The sequence below is a fragment of the Nelumbo nucifera genome, chromosome 5 (assembly GCF_055504915.1).
Source record: "Nelumbo nucifera cultivar China Antique chromosome 5, China Antique-T2T, whole genome shotgun sequence".
In the NCBI taxonomy this organism is placed as follows: domain Eukaryota; kingdom Viridiplantae; phylum Streptophyta; class Magnoliopsida; order Proteales; family Nelumbonaceae; genus Nelumbo; species Nelumbo nucifera.
The window spans coordinates 42,889,694-42,898,595 of NC_142653.1; positions in this window are offsets into that span (position 1 = coordinate 42,889,694).

Genomic DNA, 8,902 nt, shown 5'->3' on the forward strand with positions numbered 1-8,902 from the left:
TAATAACATGCCATGGTAATCCAACCCCGAACATGCATAAAAAGAGATTGATCAGGGATTAAATTATGCAACTTTTGAATGCCTGCAACCTAGGAATTTTGAAAAACATGTTGCAGTAGAAGATTCTAAGGATTGGCGAAGAGAACAGCTTAAACAAATTGACAATTAAGAAACAAATGGGTTGAGGGTTCTATTTCAGAATTGCAGAAAACACAGTTTTTGATGATCTTCTAAACAAAGGAGTTCTTTTACTGGGATGAAATTGTTAATGATTCCCCATAAGAATAATTGGAAATGAGAAGGGATAGATAATTTCCAGATTTTTGTGAGACAATTTTAAATCAGGAGTGATATTCAGAAGAAATATTTGTATTTCATTCTTATAATTTTCCTTTACCGAATATTTTCCAGATCTATGGCTTTGCCAAATCCAGGAAGTATCACTATTAGTAGGATAGACAGGTGTTCCTAGAATTTCGGTAGCGAGGAAATAGAGAGTGAATAAAGTTCTCATTCCAAGTTCCTGACACTAGAAAGTTGAAAATATTTAAATTCAATAATTAGGGAGATAAGGGGAGAGAAATCCAAGAAAATTTAAAATTTGATTGAATCTAAAGGATTTGAGAAATCAAGAAAGACGAGTCTTCATTTACTAAATGCCCGCATTCAGAAGTTAGTTCAATTAATTTTGGAAAGGCCGCAATCCATTGCAAGGAAATGATGAATCGATCGAGTCATTTTTAAATTAAGTCACTTAGGTTTCATTTGTTGGACCAAGTAAATGGAGGGCCCAAGAAACCAAGGACAACAAGATGACATTCATCCAAAAGTACTCAAGCTAATTAATAAATTTGTCTGGCTTCTAGTAAATGGATCGCCACAGATACATACGGGCTTTATTGAGCTAGCACAAAAATCAATAACCTCTTTCGTCTAAAAAGTTACTGGGAGCTTGATAGGAAGGGTGCAGATAATAGCAGATGAGATCCCACTTCAGACCTCACCGTTTTTAATAGAGCAAAACACTGCATGATCAGCAATTTAATTTTTATTAAATCAATCGCCATTTCTTTTGATGGTTTTTAAAAACGAATAGGTGATCGAACCGGTCAAGGGTCCGGTTACCACTTCAAATGGTCTGACTCTTTAATTTGAATGTTCAGTTCGTTCTGACAAAAAAAAATAAAAAATAATTAAAACCGCTTGAACAATTCGAATGATTAACCGTCCGGTTCAGCAGTTCACTGACCACAATCAACGGTTTTGGAGAAAAATCTGGTTTTTGGGAAAAACAGAACCGGTCAGATAACTGGTTCCCAGTTTTTTCGGTCCGATCATCCGATCCGGTCTAATTTTGAAAACCATGCTTCTTTTAAATAGCCAAAGCAGATGCCACCAGACAAGCTCGAGGAAGGAATAATTTCAATATAGTAGCCTTCAATTTTCCAAAGTGATGTGATTTGGTGTCAAAAGTTTTTAAAATCAAATCAGACAATGAACCGATTAGGGGTCTGATTCCTGGGTTGAATGGCCCAATCGTTTGAACTGAATAGATAGTCCGTTCTAACAAAAAAATAAAAAAATAAAAACTGACCAAACCATTGAACGGTTTGAGCCCTGCCAGCTCAACCTGTGTAAGAAAATTATCAGATGAGCTTCTATCAAGAGTCGTCCCAATGCGATCGAACTTGCTTCTTCAGTCTAGTTCAGCCATTACTTGAAAGAGTTACTGCAGTAGGCCAGTGCTTCAGCCCATCAAATTTTCATGCAATTCTTCATATGTGCTCTTTTGCTTTTCTTATCAAGCATGATTTTCCTCATATCAGTTTCATCAATCACTATGGGAGGTTCTCCATTCAAAATAAGAACATTATTAGGGTTAGAGGAAACATAATCATGTTTAGATTCCATATAATGAATAATTAGGATTAGTAATGGGGTGGGTGGGGCTAGGTTTTGCATGCCCCATCCCCAACCCTGAACTCAAATGCCCTGTCCCGTTTCCCACCCTGAACCCCATTGGGAATAGAAATTCTAATCCATCCTCTTTGCTCCACTCTGCCTAGGTCATTTTGACTTGCATACTTGTAAATTAATTTTTTAATTTTTTTAAAACTTATCTAAAATTATTTTATTTTATGTAATATAATATAATATAATATAATATAATGTAGTATATAATATTATCATATAACATAATATATATTAACATATATTAATAGTATTATATATATTATGTAATATAATATAGTCAAGCAGGATGGGTAAATACATCCGCACCCTGTCTCCAATCCCCAGATTTTCAGATTTCCCTGGAAACCACCCTAAGTCCTGATCAGGGGTCCAAAAACATTTCCTATAGTTGTTCCCCGTATCATTAGTGATTCATTCTTACCGGTTACCACCATCCCACCACGTTCCAAAATCATTAACGTACGTGGATGTAGGGAAAGATATGCCAGAATTAGCAACCATAAAATTGCAAAATTCTCCATTATTATGTAAAGTAACGAGGGTCAGGCAGGTTCACAGCCAATTGTGGCGCAGTAACATTTGTATTTGAACGTGCACTTGCTGTAACTCTAATCTCCATGGTAATGCGATCCACTAGCATCTCCAGATCTACTGAATTTTTTGGCTTGTCTCTAATGAACTGCAATTCTCCAAGGCTAACTTTAATTTGTGTTTGGTTCTAATCAGTGACCAAAGAGTACGTCGAAAAACAAGAGAGGGAATTAAGCACCTCTTGACACCAAAATGTAGATGGATAAAAAAGATGAAACAAAGAGAGCAAATCAAGGATGCCTCGTAAATTCCTTAGAGGGGATACCATGAAAATCTTTGGCACATAGGGTACCAAATTCTCTGGAGATGATCAAGGGGGAGGAAAAGAGAGCAAAGGATACCTCGCCAATCCCTTTCTTGGTTAGGTAATCAGTGCATTTGTTGCCTTCCTGAAAGAGATTTCATCTTCATCACAGTGTAAGCTAGGATCCAAGGAGAGGAAGAAGTATCATTCGTTTTCTCTACGAGGGATTTATTGTCACTCTCGATTTCAATGGATAGCAAGTTCATATTGCGACAAGCAGACCATCAAGAAGGGCCCCAAATTCGGCTTGAAAAGATGCTGTGAAGCCATAAAAATTGTGGAAAGAAGCCATGGCTTTGAATTTTAATTTCGTTAGAGAGATTAAATCCAATGGGGTTTGATTGATCAATTACATAAAAAAATTTGTACACGTCTTGGAAAATAATTTTCTCTTACTAAAACCAGTTTTCAACTTATCCCACATTGCAACACACGTGTGCACGTGTGTGTGGCGCAATGGGGTGTTTTATGCATAAGCCAATCACATTATTTTGAGAGAATATTTGAAAATTTTAAGCATTTAGGATTTAAAGAATATAACACACCATATAACTCTAGTATAAAGCTACTAGAAAATTCTGGTAGAGTAATTGCACAACTTGAGTATGCTAGTTCAGGGGAAAATTTAGTCGGTTTACAAGTAATCCTGGTGCAGAGCATTGGAAGGCAATTGGGAGAGTTATTGGGTACCTCAAAAAAACTTTAGAACTTGTCTTCTTTTATTATGATTATCCAGCTGTACTAGAAGGGTACATTGATGCAAGTTGGATTATCGGTAATGGAGATAATAAGTCCATCTCTCGATGGATTTTTGTCTTTAGTGGGGGTACGATCTCTTGGGCATCCAAGAGACAAAGTTGTATATACTCGACCATGGAATCCAAATTCATAGCCTTAGCGGTTGCTAGAAATGAGATTGAATGGATTATGAATTTATTACTAGATATAAAACTTTGGCCTAATCATATGCATCAAATTTCCATTTATTGTGATAGTGAAGCAACTCTGTTGAGAGCCTATAGTGGTACCTACAATGGTAGGTTCAAACATATAAGTTTGAGACATGAACTTGTTAGGCAATTGATTCAAGGTGGAGTCATCATTATAACTTATGTAAGGTTAAGTAAAAACTTGGTTGATCCTTTTACCAAAGGTTTTCCCAGAGAATTGGTAAGAACAATAACTAAAGAGATGAGATTAAAACCCTTAACTTAGTCACTAGTAATGGTAATTTAACCTGAACTGAAAACATCAATATTGGGTTTAACAAGTAACAACAAGTTAATGCGATGTGATTGTTAGCATTGACATTGAGAAATTTCCGATTGCAACTTAAACAATGTTGTTCGTTATGATGAAAGGTTGAATTAAATTCTTAGTGAAGTTTTGAAATGTGTCAAGTAAAAGAACACATAGTAGAACTTCACATATGTGAACATAGAAGTAGTATCGCTTCTCATGAGAGCTTGGATTTACTATTGAGATTGTTCATAAAACCAGAAAACAAGCACATGGTCGTAACAGTGCTGAGCAAAATTTTGGAACTCTTGTAGAGATAGGACATTTTTATGTGTATGGGTATCTCCAATCTGTCTTAAGAGTAATTGGTTTAAGGTTTTGTCACCAATAACTTTGACAAGACTCTGAGATATCTATACTAATTGAAGGTTTAAGTTATAAAACACCTTTTGTATGCGTAATTATGTCATAGTAAATTGAATCAAGTGAAATTTATGAAATTGATCAATCAAAGTTGGGGATTGTTGGATTTTAATCACATTAGAGAGATTAAATCCAATGGGGTTTGATTGCTCAATTACATAAAAAAAAACTACACACGTCTTAGAAAATAGATTTTTCTTTTACTAAAACTAATTTTCAACTTGTCCCGCATTGGAAAATTGCAAAACTTGTTTTGAACTTTTAAATAGGAGTTTATTTGCACTCCTTATAAATAAAGAGGAGAGTATGGAGGCTTGCTACTACACAACGTGCACACACGTGTGTGCATTATAATGAGGCACTTTAGAGGCACACTTTGTTTGTAGTCGTTTCGACCCGCATGGCTCGTGAAGGGTGGCTTTGACTTTTGGTGTGAGGTTTTTCAACAGTCACGATTCGATCTAATGTGATCAAGATGCACTATTCAAAGTTAATAGTCATTAACTGTTAACTACCCTTTTAGTCGTCATAGTATTTGAAATTATGACTGTTCAACATTTTATAAACCAACACCTTCCTCTGTTCCATGACTCTTTAGAAATTATTTAAAGAGCGTGAATCAAGCAAATGCACACACAAGCTTTTCAAAAACCACACGTCTTTCTCTATTCGATGTTTTACTATCTCACATAAGGTTTCTTCGGAAACTTTTCAACTTTGTTGATTGCAGAATTTTGCCCAATACTATGTTAGGCTTGACACGTAACTTGATGAATTGCACTAGTGTTAGAAATGGATGTACAATGTGTGGATAATGACAACTATAAATGTAGATTTGTGAAAGATGGGACAAAATTTTCACCAATTACCATCCCTATTACCTTTTAATAACTAGGTCGGTTAGAATAGTTGTTAAGGGGTTTTAACATTCTCTCTTAATTTATTATTTTATTATGTATATGTAACTCATTGCTTTGAGAGACATATTGTTTGAAAAATGCAATAGTTTATCTTTTATTTATTATTTATTATTTTAATTTTTAAATTTAATATCAATCTTTTTAAAATTTAAATTAACTTTGTCAACTTAAATTAACTGGGTATTTGGTTTCCTTGATAGGGAATTTGTTAGGACAAATTTTGAAAATAATTTTGTATAATTATAATAATGCGATTACATATGTTAATAAAATTTCAATTCTATATTATTTTGGGGATTAATGATGATAATTAAGTGGAAAACCAATTTAGAATACTTAATTGTTCCTTTTTTGAGTAAATAATTTTCTCGAAGTGAGCTTTTAATTAAATAAAATGGGGATTAAAGAACCCAAATAGACCCTGTCCCAATAGGGGATGGAGGTTCATTTTTCACCCCGACAAAGATTGGAGATGGGGATGGGGAGTTACAAAGAATGAAATTGGGGGGACAAGGATGGGAAGTATGGTCCCCCAAGCCCACTCCATTGCCATTCCTAAATTATGCCATGCCAATATATTAAGTTAATAAAAATTAGATATATAATAATAGTAAAAATAATAATTAATAGTATACAATATTAAAATAAATTAGAAAAGTTAAGATAATAACAAATAATACTAAAAAACTTAAGAAGTATTAGTAAGTATATATGAACAATATTTCAGTACATGTTTTAAATTAGTCATTTAATTTTAAATTATTATTTGCATGGTGTACCTATATTTAAATTCTTTAAATGAAAATTAATTAAGTATAAAAAATAGTAAAAACCAAAACAAGTGTATCTAACAAAAAAATAATAAAAATAAAATTCATTTAAGTTCAGCATAGAATATATTTAGCCATAATAAAAACTAACAAACATTAATAGAATGATTAACCCAAAAATAATGTTTGGGTTGGAACCAATTTGGCTTCGCCCAATTGAAGATAGTATATACTAAAGAGAGATTGCTACAATGAGTCACGTACACAAACGAAGTGGCATTAGAGATTGGTTAGGCTATGTTTGGTTTGATAGGAAATAAGAGAGAGTTGAGGGAAAGTTGTTAACAAAATTTAGGAGTAAAATTGTGATAGGGTCCCCCCACTTTATATGAAACAGACCGAAGGCAAGAGAAGGATTTATTTGCCAGGAATAAGGTAGGAAGCAAATTCTTGTGGTCTCTCCACTTTTATACCAGAGAGAACCAAAGAGGAAGGTGATCCAAAATTTTCATCAATATATATGTTGATAGGTTTTCAGAGAAAACAGAAGGCAAATTACAAATTTCAAGGCTTAATTCTGCTTCAGTAGCCTTTTCAACTGGGCACTTTTTCTTTTCTTTTCTTTTCTTTTTGTGACATGTAATGATTAATTCTCAAATTGTTAATAGACCTCCACAGAAGTAGCAAGGAAAATAGAAAATTTCTAGGCTTAGTTGTGGCTTACTAGCCTCTACAATTTTTCTGTGACATTCTCAAATTGTTGTTAGACTTCCACAGAGAATGTATATATAGCAAGTAAATGGAAATTTCCCAGCAAATCAATTCTAACTTAGCCTTCTAGAATGCACTAGAACCTTTTCTCTTAAATTCAATGGAATGCAGTGCTTTTCAAATTGTTGATGCAAAGAAAACAGAATGCAAATGGCAGGTTTTCGGACTTAACTCCCCCTTACCAGCCTCTAGAATCAAGGACTAATTCTGCCAATGTTCATGCTGTTGAAGGATATGTTCCAAAGTAGATTGTAGTCTTCAGCATCATCTTTCCATCAATCTACTTAATTCCTTGATGCAGTAGGGTGAACTCTTCTCCAATGCAGACTCCAGAGCTTTATCAGCATTTTAATTTCTTTTCAATCTGGTGATCCTTTGGAAACATTGCTCCTTTAAATGAGCACATTATATTCTGATGCAACTCTGGGCATAAATCTTCAACCACGAGCAAGAACCAGCTCCTATTTTCTGTTCTGAATCAGAATGCTTCTCGATCAACTTACCTTTGTAGGCTAATTGAACGAGTTTCGCTCTTCCCAAGGCCACCATGTCAAAACAAGGGCAAATCCAAAGATATCTTCATGATAAACCATGGCAACTTCTCAACTGCAACACTTGCTGAATGAATTACAATAAGTCGTCAATTAGCACTTAGATGTTTAATTTTAGTGCCCGTTTGGGAGGGTTGAGGCACATCAGCTTCTGGCCATATGAGGTGGGCACCACACGGACATCCTATAAGTTATGTTTGGTGAAAAATCCAAAGGCCCAAATTGACCATCAGTCAATCAATTGAAGGACTCTCTGTTTCAGCCTCTTTTAATAGCGCACATCCGGGGTGCTTCAAAGGAGCTGAGTCGGCCTAGATGAATCTTCTGTTAAAGCCTCCCAAACAGCCCCCTAATGCCCATTTGGAAGGGCTGAAACAATGGTTTTTTGGCTTTCCATAGTGGGCCCCACATGAATAGCCTACAAGTTTTGTTTGGTGAAATTAAAATCCGGAGATCGGGTGCAACTTGGGTAGATTCAAGTTGGACTTTTTCTTCAAATTTTGAATGGGCTCGACCCAAGGTCCCAGGTCCAAAGCAGTGTAAAATGCTAAATTGGAGGCCAACCCAAGGCCCAAAGGCAAAGGTCATTAGAGGGGGTGTCAGCTTCAGCTTCTTTGATTGTCCTAGTGCTTCAAAGCTGTTGAACAAGTTTAGCTGGATCTTCAGCTCAACCCTCCCAAACAGGCCGTTTATTGTTATAAAAAGTGATGAGCTACCTTACCAATGAATCCCTGCATTGCCACTTTGCGGTGGTGCAATATATAACCTAGCTATGTGGGAACGTCTTCCTACATGAAAGCTGCAAGCAAATGCCCACAATACCCTTATTCAGAAGCTTAATCTCTTTTTTGTTTGAAATGTAAATTTGAACTAGTTTCTGCACCTGATTAAGTTTTGCATCCATCTGTTTCTAATTATTATTTGTACTCCTATTTGATAAAAAAAATTGTATTTTTTGTTGTCTCCCTTCCACTCACTCACTAGTAGTGCAAATTTTGCATCCCAAAAACTGATTTAAATTTTGCACCCTCTTTGTCTTACCTCATTTCTCTCATATAGTGGGGACCACATCACCTCACCTCCTACCTTAGTGCTTAATAAGCTACCCTCCTATTTCCATTCTCTTTCTTATAAAGTGGGGACCATTTCTTTTTACTTCTCACAAATAAAAACGACAAAGTTAAATATGAAGCAATAATAATTTGCAAATGAAATTCACACCACAAACAAACGGAGACTTCATAATTTGGAAAGCATCATCTTCCACCAGAAAATAAGTTCAACCCAAACAAATCTTTGCTCAAGAAAATCCTCAAAGAAAGCTAATGCCTATGCTTCATTGAATTAAACTATACAAAT